Here is a 16,675-nt window from a genome sequence, read left to right as displayed (position 1 = left end):
CGTGCGCACACGACTCCACCGTTCCGAATGAATTCCTAACCTCAAAATCCGCCACCGATCCGTCATACCGCCACCGTACCGAAACACCGTAGCCGCGAACACCGAATCATTCTTGTAATGAAATCGCGTAGATATTCTTGTAAATTGTCAACCGTGTTAGTTTAAACAATTCTATTTGTAAAGGCGAAATATTTTTAACAAGACGCATAATTGATTTCTGTTTCAGCCGGGATTTAACAACTGATTCCAAATTGCTATTCTTTGCTTAAGAAATATATTTTGTTATTATTAAAAATATAAAAACAGACTCTTTTCTTGACCCTTTCCCCTATCCAGATCCTGGAACCGACTGACTATCCAGTTTCTTGGGGAAAGTTAAACCGTTACAAGTGCACTGTATCATACACCACATTTCGCTATCCGGAATGTGATTTTGACACTTGGACATCGTCTTCTGGAAGAGAAAATTTCCTTTTGGTACTTTTGTTGTATACTAAGTGCACTATATCATAGACTACGTTTCGCCTTCCGGAACGTGATTTCGACACTTGGACATCGTCTTCTGGAAGTAGAAATTTTCTTTTGGTACGTTTGTTGTATACTTAGTGCGTTGTATCATAGACCATGTCTCGTCATTCGGAAGGTGATTTTGACATCTGCACATCGTCGACTGAAAGTGAAAATATTATTTTTGATTTCGTATGTGTGTGTGTGTCTGGTTGTGTGTGAAAATGCAGACCGAGAAAAAAAAATAGATTTTAATCCAAGTTGATTAGTTTATTAATATATTTATAATACACTTTGCGTTTAACAGGGTTGAAACTGTCATTTTTTCGATATAACAATGAGTGAATAAATATAATTACCTAAATTTTTATTAAACTAAATTTAACTGCTAACCCTAGCGGAAAAAAATGTAATAAATTGTAATAAATTGTAATAAAACGTAAGAAAATGTAAGAAAATGTAAGAAACTGTACCTTTTTGTTGGATTTCGGGCCTTTTTTCTTGTACATTTTTGTACACTTTCTTACATTTTCAGATTTGTTAACTTTTTTTTACATTTTATTGCATATGTTATTTTACCGCCTAATATAGTCAATATATTTTTTTAATTATTAATTTTATAATAAAATGTAACAATGCATAAGGAATTGTAAAAAAAAGTAAAAGAATGTAAGCAGAAGTAAGAAAATAAAAAAGTCGCCATTTTCTTATATAATATTATGCTTACAGACAATTTTTTACATTTTGTTATACTTTTTTACGTATTGTTACATTTGTCATTTTAAAGAAGAGACCCCCATGAAATCCTGGATTAATGGATTTGTAATAAATTGTAATATAACGTAATAAAATGTAATAAAATGTAGCAAACTGTAATAAAACGTAAAAAAGGTCTGAAATCTAACAAAAACGTACAAAATGGAACGATTTGTTACATTTTGTTATATTTTATTACACTTTATTACATTTTTTATTTTCACTAGGGAATCTATTAGAATATAATTAGAGTTAAATATAAATTTAATAGTTGTAATAATCAAGTATAATAAAACATATCAAATATACAATAGTTTAAAGTTAAGAGTAGTAAATAATTAAAATAAATAAGAAATAAGATTCTAAAATATACGAATTATGCATAAAATGTTAATACTATAATACGTAATAATCTTAATGTCAGAATTATACATACATTGAAAAATTAGATAGCATATCGAAAGAAGCCCGCATTAATATTATTGACAATATATGCGTATATTAAGAAAGAAAGTTTATATATAGACTATATATGTTCAATATACTATATTCTAAGCCATCACTGAGCATAGGTATCTATATATACGTATATTTGATATTTTATCCCTCTGCATAACCTTAAATCTTAAGAAAATATGAATTGTTTTCACTCTAACTATATTAAACACTTGCACTGTAACTATATATTATCATACACCATGTATATATACGCATACTTTTAGTAATTTTTATAAAAAGTGCGCTTATATTACACTTTATACTTTTTTGAACGAACTTTTTGCACTCAAACTCACTATATATATTGAATATATTATATTCTATCACGGTTGAAAATAATTAAGTGAATTTAGTATATGATATTGTTACGTAATTTTATTACGTATTTTTATTATTGATTTTTTAGTCCCAAAAATTCATGTAATAAAATCATATACTAAAATTATATATAGTAAAAATATACATATAACAATATTATTCATGAGGGAAATGACACATATACATATAGCATTACAAGGTAAAAAGTAGACAAAATGATGATGAATATTTTATAATGAATATGTACACATATTTTTTACATATTTACCATATTTTAATAATAATATAAATTAGGCCCAACACATAAATATGTACAATTATTGGCATTCACAGAAATACATATTTTTTTAATTTTATCAGTTTTAATAGCTATATCATCGTGAGAAATATTTATAATTCTTTTTACAGATAAACAATCTATTAAGAAATTCTTAGCATTGACAATATTAAATATTCCATATTCTTTCGTAGTGATTTTGACAATAATAAATTGCTGTATCCGAATGAAGCGATCGTCGTCAGTTGTTGCGATTGAATTATTCGACCTAAGCCTTGGTCTCCTGCTGGACGTATAGGGACATTCTTCTTTAATCATTTAAAAACACGATAAACTATCAACAGATAACTGTAGTTGTCAGGTCCACGTGCTTTTTGTTCTTTTATGTCATCCTAAAAATCTCGCGTTTGACAATTTTAACGTTCCTTCACCATTTTTATTATGCATATGTAATAAAAATGGTGTAATATTTGAATCTGGTTTTAAAGCAATATTTTTGTGTAAAATCAAGTTACTTTGAGGCAAACTGATTGAACGACATAATTGGTATATAACGCCTTCAGCAGCATGCATTTTGCGAACTAATTGGCCATTGTCATTCTTAAAACAATAGCCATTATGTGCCCATAATGGACCCTAATTTACGACACTTTGTGTCAAATGCAATAGTTGATGGACGATGTATGTCATAGCACTTTGTGAATAATAATGCTCTGTATAAGCAACAAATTGTTTAAGCAGCATATCAGCGCGCTCTATAGCTCATTGCGGAATATATATTTGCTGTTAAGTATATAAAAAGCATTCACCAACGGTGCTCAATGTTTTATATAATCAAACATATGTGAAAAACACATTAATATAGGTATACTGTAATACAGAGTCCAGTTCTCTCATTCTCGCGCCTTGCACCAACGTCTACCATCAATAGAATGAGTTAATTGAGCTATTTGGTTTGGAGCCTTTATCGATAACAAAATTTAATTTATTGTAGAAATATCATCATTGGACAAAGAATATGGCCTATTAGAAGTGTTCAACGAGTACCCTAAAAATTGTTATGCAATACCCAGAGAAATGCAATGCATGCTATCTGGTACAAAACCAGAAATTATGTCGAATTTATCTAATGTTACTAAAATCGATGGCCTTTTAACACCGTAAACTGGATTATGTGATCCTATAGTCATTTACATATGTTCCTACGTTTGTCTTTCAGTTATTTTTAGCGATGGTTCATCTGAAAGGACATACTTTACAGCACCCCCTCTTAACATGCGAACGTATACACCCACCTAGGTGTAAACACCAGCTACATACTCCGAAGTAGCCATTATATTGCACAAAGCCTTGCATCGGAGATCTAGCTACTGACTCAACACAACAACATAATACACAGACTTTGATTCGTCGTTCTTCTTCATTAATGTAACACTTACACTTCCCAGTTTGTTCATATAAGAAACGTAAGGTTTCGAAAAAATATCCATATCAGGTTTGTCTTTTCTAAATCATATACCACAAGTCAGAGTATTAAATGTTACAGTTATAATGTTATTTCTTTCATGCAATGGTATCGACTGTATAAACTTTTTGTATGCAATTCCATCGATAAAATCTTAACATCTGAATAGATTGTATATCTTTTTTCAAGCACAGAATTGAAGTGTTCAGAGTTTTCTTTCATCAACAAACCGATTTCATTATTAATATTAAAAATAGCAAAGTAATCTACGTAAGTTGGACTTTTTAATGAAACTCTTTCATCGCAGGAAGTGCGTGTAACTTCGCGATCATCACGATGAAACTGTTTTATATACTTTTTGCAATGAGGGCATATAGCATGAAAATCTATTCCTGCATTTGAATTAAACAATTGATCAACTTTATAACAGGTATTAGGAAATTTACGCAAACCAATGAAACAGTTGATCATTTTGAATAGATCTGCTATTCCGGAATGGCAAAGATTATATATATGCAAGTGCGGGGTAAGGGTAAAAATTTTTAAAAATAAAAATCAGAAAGGGTAAAGATTAGAAATTTAAAATTTATAAACTGAGATTTTGAAAAAAAGTTACATGATAGTTATGTTAAAATTAATCAAAAATTGATAAAAAAATCAGTAATATGCTTATAAAACTTTTCCATGAAATTTAAACCAAATCCCCACCATAACTAATGTACTTTTAAACAATATCCTAGAATTTGAGCTCATTTGGGCCATTCGTTCCTTTGGAATCTTACGGTAAGTGAATTATGGACTCCCTACTATACGTAGGTATTATAGAGGTATATAGAAGGTCTAAAACCATCAAAATAAAGGTAATTATGTCTAAGAATAGTAATAAAAATTGGGTTCATTTATATAAGTATTCATAAATTTTTAATGAAAAATTTTGATTTTAATTTCAAAGGTGGTGTGCCCCCTTAAAATTTTACCTATCGTTATAATTTAATTCGTAATTTTTGCCTTTTTCAAATTTTTTACTCTCACCCGTGATTAAATACTTTTTTGGAAATGCCAGTAGCGGCTGAATTAGTTGGAATCACACACACTATTGTATTTCTAAAACTACCAGATCTGCTATTCAGACCCAAAAGGCCGATGAAAGACAAAATTTTGAATTTTGATAGTATATCATTCCAAAGTCACTTAGCATTAATAAAATGTATACACGAGCGTTTTCTAATAATTTTTATCTGTGAAAAGCATCAAATAGTACACTATTTATATTAGAAAATACACGAAATCAAGTGGCGCGGTAGCGCCACGAAGGCGAGTTTGAGAAGCAGATGAATCCGCGGCGTATGTGACACTATTTACTTCTATATTGGTGTTCGGATTTTCTATTTATATATGTTATGGGAGAATTTGGCTAATTCTCCCTCAAAAATATATTATTTGTTTTTTTAATGAGTCTAATGTACACGAACAGTTATACAGTTGTCAAGCAAATGCGTAGGGAATGAATGAATGATTCGCACGACTTGCTTTCACGATAAACACTCTTACTCTCTCCTTTCTATCTCATTAATTATGTGATCCCAATTAAAATTTATCTCAATTTCTTACCTTGATCTTTTTGATATGTGAGAGACACAAATGGTCCGATCTTTCCTAAGTAATATTTAGTGATTTTGAAGGATGGATTGAACAAAATACTCCAGTTTATTGAAAGCAAAATTCCGTTGTATTTATTCCTTTTTTTATTTTTGACCAATAACAATCCTGTATTCGCTAAATTCAACCAATGAAATCCTCACTAAACCGAAAATAAATGACTTTTCTCTTAATTGATTCTAAAAGATGAATCTCTTTCTTTGTCTAATTGACTCTACAAAAACCTAAACTCTTGGATGAACTCTTAATGGTCCGCCGGCTTCGTCGGCGATCACGGAGTGTGAGAGCAGCGTGGTTCGAGAGCGCTCGGAAGAGGTTCCGGACCTCCCACGCTGTCGCCAGCTTACTTCCCCTTAGCCGCGTTACAGTGTCGACGCTTGTTGCACTCATTAGGCCTTACGGAGCCTGGCAACTAGTTGCGCCCCGAAACTGCAACGTAGCTCCGCACGTGCGCCTCTAGCCGTTGGCGGGGAAATTGTTTAGGTCAGCGAAATTCTTAGCCACTTGATACTTTTGTGGCCTTGAGTCCCGCTGTACCTTTTAATGTGTAGAACTTTCTCGATCTCACTATTGAAATTATTATTTCAAGTGCGAGATCGGGGAAGTTGTCCCGTAACATCCTCCCCCACCCCCCTTGAGAACGTTTCTCGTCCTCGAGAAACAATTAGGGCACCGTCGAATTGTGGTACGTGGTCCCGCAAGTGGAAATTGTAGATGGAAAAGAATTGTTGTCATCGTGATTGAGCAAAAAAAAAAGAATTTTGTCAGAGTTATTCGATAAATTAAGAGGGACAAGGGGTTTTAATTTACTGTTGACTCCCTTTTTTTTGTATTTGTATTGGTCTCCAGTCAATTTATGCTGTTTCTCTTCCCTTAAATTTGATATTTTTGGAACCTTTTGGGTTTTTGCTCAACACATGACCTATATGTGTTCTATCATGTGTTGATGCTTTTGACCATGGTTTTTTTATTTATTTATTTTTTTTTTATTTCAAGCCTATGATTGCTTGCTTGAATTACACACCTGGTGTGTTTGATTAATGGGATTCTAAGCAGAGAACAGCCTTTGACGAGATTTATGTGAGTCCAAGAGAAAACAAATTTTTTTTTATTAGGGTGGGTGGCAGTGGGGTTTATCGAATTACTCTGTTTTTTTTAATTATTTATGGGTATTGTTTCAACTAATATTCCACTTACTTTTGCTGTTGTGGTCCGTGGTCTTACATTAGGTGTCTTACATGCTAATTATTAGTATTTTTCGATTTCCTGCGCTAACTAATTGTCTTATGTTTAGATACTTTATTTTGTTAGTTTATAATGTTATATTTTATGTTATATTTATTTGAATACATGAGGGTTGCAATCAAAAACTTAATGTAGTATAAAAATATAAAAGTATATTATTTATTTCTTTGGGTCCCGCTATTTTTGGTACCATTTTACAAATGTAATATAATGTAAGTATCGTAGAAGAAAGGGGAAAGAAAAAAAAAGGAAAAAAATTTATTGTGACAGTTGCGCACAACTATAAAGACTCATTTTGTCTTCTTCTTCTTCGTTGTTTTGCTCTTCATTATCCTTGAACCATAGTAGTTGTTCTGCTCCACTTACTGAATTAGAATTTTGGTCCATTGTCGTTTCTAGTGGGTCTGTCTCGCCATGTTGCTGCAGTTCTTCCAGGTCCATTTCTTCTATCATAATTACATCTGGCGATGCGGATTCCTCACTGTCTGTTGCGTGTTGCTGGTCGTTTTGCGTGGACCTCTCTTCTTCTATGGGTTTTTGTGGAATCCCTTTGCATTCTATTGCATGGGTATCTATGTGTTTGTACTCAAAGTATTGTCCGCATTTTTTATGTAGTTCCAACTTTTCTCCGTTCTATATTTTGCACACAAACTCATGGTCCAATTTGTTTGTGTGGTCAGCGAGTTTTTCGCAGATATGGTGCCTTTTCCTGTATTGTGTATCTTGTCTCGGCGTCGCCCATCTCTGTTTGAATCTTTCGATGCAGTAGTCGATTGCCTTCTTCGCGTGTTCTTTTTCAAAGTATTGCACGAAGGCGAGGTATTTGCGCAATGATGTGCCTGGCTCTTGATTTTTATGCAACACAAAAGTTATATGGTCCAATGGTCCAAATATGCCTAAAATTCTCGCGAACTCTTCGAATTTCATGCCCAACGGTACCTGGGCACAGAGTCGCAGTCCCGCTGTATCATCCAATGGTCCGGTTACTACTGGTGGCATCGGTACAGGTTTCTCGCTTGGTTTTGTTTGCGGTTTTGCCGATATCTTTAACCTCCTTTCTGATCTTAGTTAGCATGGGAACATGCTGAGGAGTTACTGTTCCGGTGGAAGAAGTTGCCGTGATGTTCTCGCAACTGGTCCATTTAGATTGTTTCTTGCAAATTTGGTCATGCAATTCATACAGACTTATGTCGATATCTTTCTTGCAATACGGGTGGAATTTTGCATTTGTTCCATTTTCGCTCTGTTTTCTCTTTCTAGGTTCAGCAAAGGTTGCCTTGTATATTGGGTCACTATTTTTCCTTGCTGTTTCTGCGTCAGATTCTTCAAAATATTGAACGTATCCGTATGATAAACGTCCTTTTTTGTCTCGTATGGTCTCATAATATACCATTTTTCCAAACTTCGCAAAGTGCTGGAAAAAGGCCTCATCTTTTTCTTTGTCGGTGCCTTGCCAGGGTAAAATGCAAAATAGCCTATTTATAGTCATTTCCCTTGCTTGCTGCGTGTTGGTTACTACTCGTACTTCGCTTTGGACTGAAGGGTTTCTTTTTGCTGGTATAGGGATGTTCTCATTGGGTAGGGTCCTTCTTATCGGTACTTGTACTGCTCTAGCTGGTCTTCTGAACTTATTTTCTCTTATGAGTATGATTTTCAAGTCTCTGGCTCGCATGGTTTCCATTATTGTATCATAAGTTATATTGATTTTTTTTGCTTCCGGGGTCTGTTCGGTGTTTTTCGGTAAAAATGCACCGTGGTTTCCCAACCTGTTCAAATTCTCGCACAACGGTCCAAATTGGTGCTTGCATGTCGCAGAATATTGATACGCTTGTGGTTGACGTCGTCATCTTCCCACTTTTTGTAAATATAGATTTTTTTGTGTTTGGGTGTTAGGGAATGTGCTATTAATGCTTGGTTTATGTACAGGGGTATGCTAATAGTCGCATTCTGCTTCATTTTTAAATTGGGTTTCTATTAGGGATGATTTAGATTTACTTAATTTATTACATCTTGCTTTAGAAGTGCTAGGGGTCTCTGTTAGGTTTGTTTCAATTATGGGGTTATCGCGATTTGGTTCGTTAGTTTGGGGTACTTTATATGTTTGCTTATTTAACTTTGGGCAGGGTATGATTATTCCGCATTTCATTCCCATTATTAATGCTATTATGCCTGCTATCATAACCAGTTGGAAGGTTAGACCACTATATAGAAGTGTATTTGTTTTATATTCTCGCCTTTTGTGTTCTTTCAATTCACTTAATTTTTCTATCATTTGTTTTATTGGTTTGGCTTGATTAAAATCAGATTTAGGTCCAATTATGTCAATGCTTTGGTGTGCATTGTGATCAAGATTCTGGTCTTTTTCATTTAGAATGGGATACATGTCATATATTTTTAAATTAATTTCGGGTTTATACAAATATATGGTTTGACTGGATTTGGTTTCTTATCCAAATATCATGCTGTCTGTGGTCCTCCCAACGCACGTTGGTGAGAGTCGTATTATTCCGGCTTTCTCCAGTTTTGTTTTTGTGTCTCCTTGGATCGTGCATGAAATTCGCATTTGTTCTGGTTTGACAACTGAGTATAGCCAAGATTGGTCATTTTCTAAATATTTCCATTGGGTTTTTGCACTGGTTTCATATCTTATGTCACAAGTTTTTAGTGCTGCCGTGTTGGGGTTCAATAGCATTATTACTTCACAGTCTTTCGATGTCGGTGTGCTCTCAAGTGGACCAAGTGTTGGGCATATGAGGGCATAATGCGTTTTGGCACATGTGATTGTGGGTTCCGCATTGAATTTAACGTATTTTTCTTGATTAGAATTTACTGCCAAATATTTGTGCGATGGTTTCACGAATACTATCTCCGTATTCGTGAAACCATCGTGGTCCAGTGTTGATTCTAGGCGTCTCACGTATACGGTTATTTTTATTAGACGTTTTAGTCCATCTTCTTCTTTTATCATTTTGTTTACTGTTTTGGTTAAGCTTGCTTTGAATCCTTGGAGCACTTTCTGGTGGTTTTTGGTTATATTCTATAGTTCTTCAAATTGCTCTGAGACTATGTGCGCATTTTGGTCCATTATGTGCACAATTTTCGTTTGGTCCTGAAATAACGTGTCTATGTTCTTGTTGATGTTGTCCACGTCATCACAGGTGACTAGACCGAATAAACTTTTACTTATTGAGCCTATTATTCCTAGGGGTGCTATTCTTTTCACTCGAATGCTTCTGGGATTTCTCACTGTTGGATATGGATATGTTATTTGCTTTTGCACTTCTTTCAAGGTTTGGTCCTTCAACTTTATGAGATCTAGTCCTAATGCATGTTTGCATTTGGTCTCTTCGATTCGCGTCAAACAGCTATTGTAGATGGCCTTGTATGACTCCAATGGTGCATGTGTCTGCATGAATTCATCTACGTCGATGTAGATTTGAATTTTCCAGTCATCTCTTTTTGTCCTCATGACGTCCACTCTCTCGAAGTAGATGCCAGGATTCGGGTCCAATGGGTCTATTTGATATGTGGGTTGACTTTGGGTCATTATTATTGTATTAAAAATTATGATCAAAATTTTATTTAATTTATTCATCCTGCAAATTTAGATATGAGTTAGTGACAGCTCATAAAATTTAATTTTATAAATATATTATTTACAATTTATTTACATTTATATGCGGTTAATTAATCAGAATTGGTATCAGAGTTATCATCTACGTGCTTTAATTTATCAATGTGTTTTATAATTCTTTTGCCATTAGCCATTCTAAAATTACATTTTTCCTACCAATGAATTCAATGATTTTTAAGGGTTTGTTTCTATATGCGTCAAACTTACTGACTCGGGATTTGTTAATTAGCCTAGCATATCCACCCACTTTGCCCTTAAACGCTCTAACCTTCTTGTCATACCTCGTTTTTGTTTTGACTTTTTTAGCTATTTGGGTTTCGCCTGCTAAAAATTTCATCCTCCAATCTTAATACTAGATCTCGCATGTAAACATTATAGGTTCTTAATTTTTCATCGGATGGTATCCTTAAGGGAAAACGCGCTACCCTCCCATAAACCAGTTCGAAAGGGGTAAAATTGGTTGCCGCGTGTATGCTAGCAATACGTGAATGTGGCAAATGGTATCAGATGGTCTCAATCATCATATGTCTCAGAATATATTCTGATGAATTCTATGAGCGGAGCGTGACTTCTTTCTAGTGCTCCATTTGTTTGAGGTCTATATCCTGAAGTTGTTAAATTTTAAATAACTTTAGTAGAGATTCAACTATGTTCGACAAGAAACTGGTTCCTCTGTCTGAAAGTATTGCTCTCGGCGCTCCAAATTGGCAAATGAGGTATTTCGCCAATGCATCAGCAATTGTGGTTGCAGGTAGGTTTTTGATGGGTATTGCTATGAGGTACTTTGTTAGATTGCACTGCATGGTTAGCAAATGGCATTTTCCTCTCGGTGTCATTCTAAGTTTCCCTACGGTATATAGTGACACTTTGTCGAAAGCCTCTATTGGCGTGTCCGTGATGATCATTGGTTCTCTTGTCTTGAATCGTTCTATTTTCTGTTCCTGGCAATTCGCACATCGCCTAATGTAGTCTTGAACGTCGTTCCTCATTCCAGGCCAATAGTATCGCTCTTTTATCTTTTGATAAGTCTGGTTAATTCCTTTATGTCCTCCTGTTAAACTATCATGAAGGTGACTGATTATCTCTTTCCTGTGTTTTTCAGGTGGTACTTCTGCCTTGCCATAACACATGGTTACTCTTATCCCACTTCTATGAAAGTGTTCATAGAGCATTTCTATGATGGTTGGAGATCTTAGTTGGTCCAAGATATCTCCTTTTCTGGACACTCGAAAGCTTTTGATACTTTTCTCTACGAGTATTTGTTTTAGGTTCACGAGTGCTTCTCGTAGATTCGGTATTTTGATGGTGTTGAAGTATTTGTCTTTCACTATCACCGTAAATATGTGATGTTGCTTAAAAGGAGTAATTATCACTTGTCCTGACTTTGGTTTCTTGTATTTTATTTTTGCTAAATCAATGGCTCCTATTTCTTCTAGCAGTCTGGTGACGGATCACGTGTTGTCACAATCGGCTGATAAAAAATGTATAAGGTTGTCCCTCTTGTGTGTGAGACATTCTCTCACAGTGATTATGTTGTGAGGAGCTCGTATCATTCTTGCCGTCATGTGGGTTAAAGCACTGTCAGATTCTTCATCGACTTGGTGGGAATCACAATTTTTATTTAGCGGTTCCAAGTCTGGTGGTGTAGGTATAAGAAATGACATGGTTGGTTTCGGTGGCTTCGTAAATCTTATGTCTATTATTGACCCTTCTTCGGCCTCTATCTCGCTCGGTACTCCTAGTTTTCTTTTGCTTTTGAGTTTGTTTCGGGGTGTACTGTTGGCTGTAGGGCTGTCACTTTTTATCGTAGGTGTCACAGATAAGGTTCTTCTTACTCGTGGAGGTATAATATCTGTTACACTGTCGACGTCTGATTCATCTCCTGTATTTTCTTGACCTGATGCTTCTTGTAGTTTCTCTCGTGCTCGTTTTATTAGTTTCTGGACACCTTTTCTCCATACATCGTCTACATCACTTTCGTTTTCGAACCTTGGGTCCGACATGTAGATGGTTTTACGCACGTCTTCTGACACATTGTCATCATCTGAGAAATGCGAAGGTAGTTCTAGTTGTATCTCTATTTCAGTCCCTGATTTGCTGATATCCGCTCCTTTATCCATTTCATATCTTCTCATACTCTCTTCAAATTTTCTACTAGCCTCTTCCACTTCCTGTTTTGTCAGAGTTGTTCTTACGGACACGTTTTCTATTGAGTCTTCATCAGTGTTTTCTTCACTTTGAGATCCTTCTACTGCACTTAACTCGATGGCAATATTACTTATAGTTTTGTCTTGATTGTCCTCTGAAGAGAATATCTCATTTTCTGGTATTTCCTGCTTTTCGTCCTCTGTTGTTTCTGAGTCTTCCACCCGTAACCCACTATCTAGGGTCTGGCAATGGTGGTTTATCTAAGTCGCTGTCTTCGTTGGCTGTGAACGATAGCCATGATCTTCTAGACGGGTTCACTGTCATAGAAGTGTCTGAATCTATGTTGGACGAACTTTCTGGCAACTCTCTGGGTTTGACAGAGGTCATTTCTGTTGTCGATTCTTCAACCCTGGTTGACGCTTTCGCTTGTACGGGTTTCTTTGGATCGATGGTTTTGAATGTTTTGGTTGCTTTTCCTTGTTTAATGTACTGCCCTACTGGACTTGGTATCTGTGTGCGTTTCGCTCTCGTTCTCTGTGCTATCACGCTATGATGTAGTTTAGGTGGTTCTTTATTAGTTTTAGCCCCTACGGGTCTGCCTCTGGGTCGGGATGCAGTGGTCTTTTCGGATGCTGATTGAGCTCTGCTGCGAAAGCCGGTGTTCTGCATGGCCCCTTGTCTTTAGTTTTATTTTGATCTTCTTTTGTTTTCTCATCAATTACCATTACTTTGATTCTTGGCAAATTTTCATTAATTTCCTTTTCAGTAATTTCTGGAGGATTTCTTGACAAAGAATCAGCATTCTTATTTAATTTTCCAGGTTTATATTTAAATGTGTATTCATAACCTGTGAACCTGAACATCCACCTCATGAGTCTTTGTCCAAGGTCTTTTCTGCATCCAATTTAAAGGTTCATGGTCGGACACCAGTGTGAATTTACGGCACAATAAATATGATCTAAACTGATGTAGAGCATATAGTACCGCTAAGCATTCCTTTTCAGTGGTGGAATAATTTCTTTCAGCTTTGTTTAGTGCCCTCGATAAATATTGGACTGGGTGATCAAATCCGTCCTTTTCTTGGCTCAAGACTGCTCCGATTGCGTAGTCTGATGCAGTGGTCAGAGTGAATTCTTTATTGAAGTCAGGAAATTGTAATATGGGTTCTTCCATGAGGCACTGCTTTAATTTTTCAAAACTTTCCTCGCACTTTTCGGTCCACTCAAATTTCACATTCTTTTTCAATAAGTCATTTAATGGTTTTGCAATTTTAGCAAAATCTTTAATGTACTTTCGATAATATCCAAACATTCCAAGTACTTCTCTTATATTCTTTGCGTTCCTGGGTGTTGCTAATTTAGCTATTGCTGCAACTTTCTCTGGGTTTGGTTCCACGCCTCTTGCACTGATTATGTATCCTAGAAAACCCACTTCTTTTCTGAAAAATTCAATTTTGTCTGGTTGTAGAACTAATTTCGCCTCCCTCAGTCTTTGCATCAAATTTCTAATTCTGCTTTCATGCTCTTGTAAATCTTTGCTGTAAACAATGATGTCATCTAAATACACAAGCATTTCAACGTTTTGAAGTCCTCTACGTACTTTTTCCATTAGTCTTTGGAAAATCGCTGTGGCATTTTTCAATCCTTCTGGCATTCTGGTGTACTCATAATGTTCGTTGATAATTGGTCCATGATATCTGCAATATTTGGTAATGGATATGCATCTCTGATTGTTTTCTTATTTAATTCTCTAAAATCAATAACCATTCTCCATCGTGGATTACCACGACTGTCAGGCTTCTTGGGTACTATCCAAATAGGTGAGTTGCACGGAGAATTAGACTCTCTTATGATTCTGTCTCTCAATTTCTTTTCTACGCTGTCTCTTACAAATTGCTTATGTTGCGGAGGATGTCTATATTGCTTTGTATCTAATGAACCTTTCTGTTTTTGTTAATAATCTCTGATACCAATTTTGATTTTTCTTTTCTTTTATAGCATGGAACGTATACTTCTGGTCCTGAACAGTCAATTCTCACTTTTGCTGCGAAAATCGAATTTCAGCACCAGAGCACCTGCGTAATGAGAACGCTCTGATTCGACTCTGGCTGGGAAAATGCGAATGATTTTTTTTTATCTTCGGCGACCAGATTGAGGTGTGTATGATTCACATATATTGTTTTCGCATGTGTTTCTTTGTTTTTTATATATATAAAAAAATCTAACGGGCCCTTCCCTCTAAAATCACACAGCTTTACCAACTTGTTGTCAGCTGTATTATATAAATTTTTATATGTTCATTAGATTTAGTAGTTTTTTTTTTATATTAAAATCATAAATCTTTTAGTCGTTATCATTTGGGGTCCTTTCACAAGCAAAGTTTTCGTTCCCTTTTTTTTTGAAATGTAAAATTGTTTTTGTCGAAAATTTTAACAATTAGGATGTTTTTAGCTAAGATAATTTTATTTTCAGCAAATTTTTGGAGATTTGAAAATTTCTCCTTTTGAAATTTATATCCTCGATAATCTTTCTTTTCGATTCGAATAATTTCCTAACACGTTTTTCTTCTCGACAGGCTGAACGAAAATGAAGAAAGCAACGATTGATTTCGAATTTGGGAAAACCGAAGCTCGCAATATGGCCGCCCCCTTAACTACCCACGCACGTTGGACCGGCACAAAGGCTCTGATAACGCGACGCCAAGCTCCCAAGCGACGCTTTCGACTATGCTGCGCGCAGTTTGAAATTTGACACTTGCCTTTGTTACGAGTACCTCGCGTGATTTTACTTCTAAAGAATTTTCTTTTTTAATCACTTCGCGTTCAATTATTTCACTTCACAATTAATTTAATTTTTAAACTTTCTTTTGGGACGCGGACACTGATTTTAACCGTTTATCTCATTCTTGTTAATGGACCAAATTCACTTGCATAATATTTAGTTCTTATCCGAAATTGATTCTAATTCAATATATTAATTTTTAGATATTCATGCAAAAATCATGAGTTGGACAAGAGAGAATAAAACTTAGATCGTGTCGGCACAAGCAATCTCGGTGGGACCTCCAATTTTGTTATGGGAGAATTTGGCTAATTCTCCCTCAAAAATATATTATTTGTTTTTTTAATGAGTCTGATGTACACGAATAGCTATACAGTTGTCAAGCAAATGCGTAGGGAATGAATGATTCGCACGACTTGCTTCCACGATCAACACTCTTACTCTCTCCTTTCTATCTCATTAATTATGTGATCCCAATTAAAATTTATCTCAATTTCTTACCTTGATCTTTTTGATATGTGAGAGACACAAATGGTCCGATCTTTCCCAAGTAATATTTAGTAATTTTGAAGGATGGATTGAACAAATTACTCCAGTTTATTGAAAGCAAAATTCCGTTGTATTTATTCCTTTTTTTTTATTTTCGACCAATAACAATCCTGTATTCGCTAAATTGAACCAATGAAATCCTCACTAATCCGAAAATAAATGACTTTTCTCTTAATTGATTCTAAAAGATGAATCTCTTTCTTTGTCTAATTGACTCTACAAAAATCTAAACTCTTGGATGAACTCTTATTGAAAGCAAAATTCCGTTGTATTTATTCCTTTTTTTTTTATTTTCGACCAATAACAATCCTGTATTCGCTAAATTGAACCAATGAAATCCTCACTAAACCGAAAATAAATGACTTTTCTCTTAATTGATTCTAAAAGATGAATCTCTTTCTTTGTCTAATTGACTCTACAAAAACCTAAACTCTTGGATGAACTCTTAATGGTCCGCCGGCTTCGTCGCCCGATCACGGAGTGTGAGAGCAGCGTGGTTCGAGAGCGCTCGGAAGAGGTTCCGGACCTCCCAAGCTGTCGCCAGCTTACTTCCCCTTAGCCGCGTTACAGTGTCGACGCTTGTTGCACTCATTAGGCCTTACGGGGCCTGGCAACTAGTTGCGCGTCGAAACTGCAACGTAGCTCCGCACGTGCGCCTCTAGCCGTTCGCGGGGAAGTTATTTAGGTCAACGAGATTCTTAGCCACTTGCTACTTTTGTGGCCTTGAGTCTCGCTGTACCTTTTAACGTGTAGAACTTTCTCGATCTCACTATTGAAATTATTATTTCAAGTGCGAGATCGGGGAAGTTGTCACGTAACAATATACAAAGGATTTTCAT

The 16,675-nt window shown here is 35.4% G+C and overlaps 1 protein-coding gene across 1 annotated transcript in view; it reads left to right on the top strand.

The window, feature by feature from the left end:
* LOC107981362 (TRAF3-interacting protein 1) overlaps positions 1–16,162 on the top strand; it is a 332,027-nt gene extending 315,865 nt beyond the window's left edge. Inside the window, exons 10-11 of the transcript XR_004226868.1 lie at positions 14,505–14,662; positions 15,082–16,162. The gene's annotated coding sequence lies outside the window, so the exon portion shown is untranslated. The remainder of the gene's footprint in view (positions 1–14,504; positions 14,663–15,081) is intronic.
* The last annotated feature ends 513 nt before the right edge of the window (positions 16,163–16,675 follow it).

Source organism: Nasonia vitripennis (genome assembly GCF_009193385.2).
Source record: "Nasonia vitripennis strain AsymCx chromosome 2 unlocalized genomic scaffold, Nvit_psr_1.1 chr2_random0005, whole genome shotgun sequence".
Lineage (NCBI taxonomy): Eukaryota > Metazoa > Arthropoda > Insecta > Hymenoptera > Pteromalidae > Nasonia > Nasonia vitripennis.
This window is presented reverse-complemented; position numbering and strand designations above follow the sequence as displayed.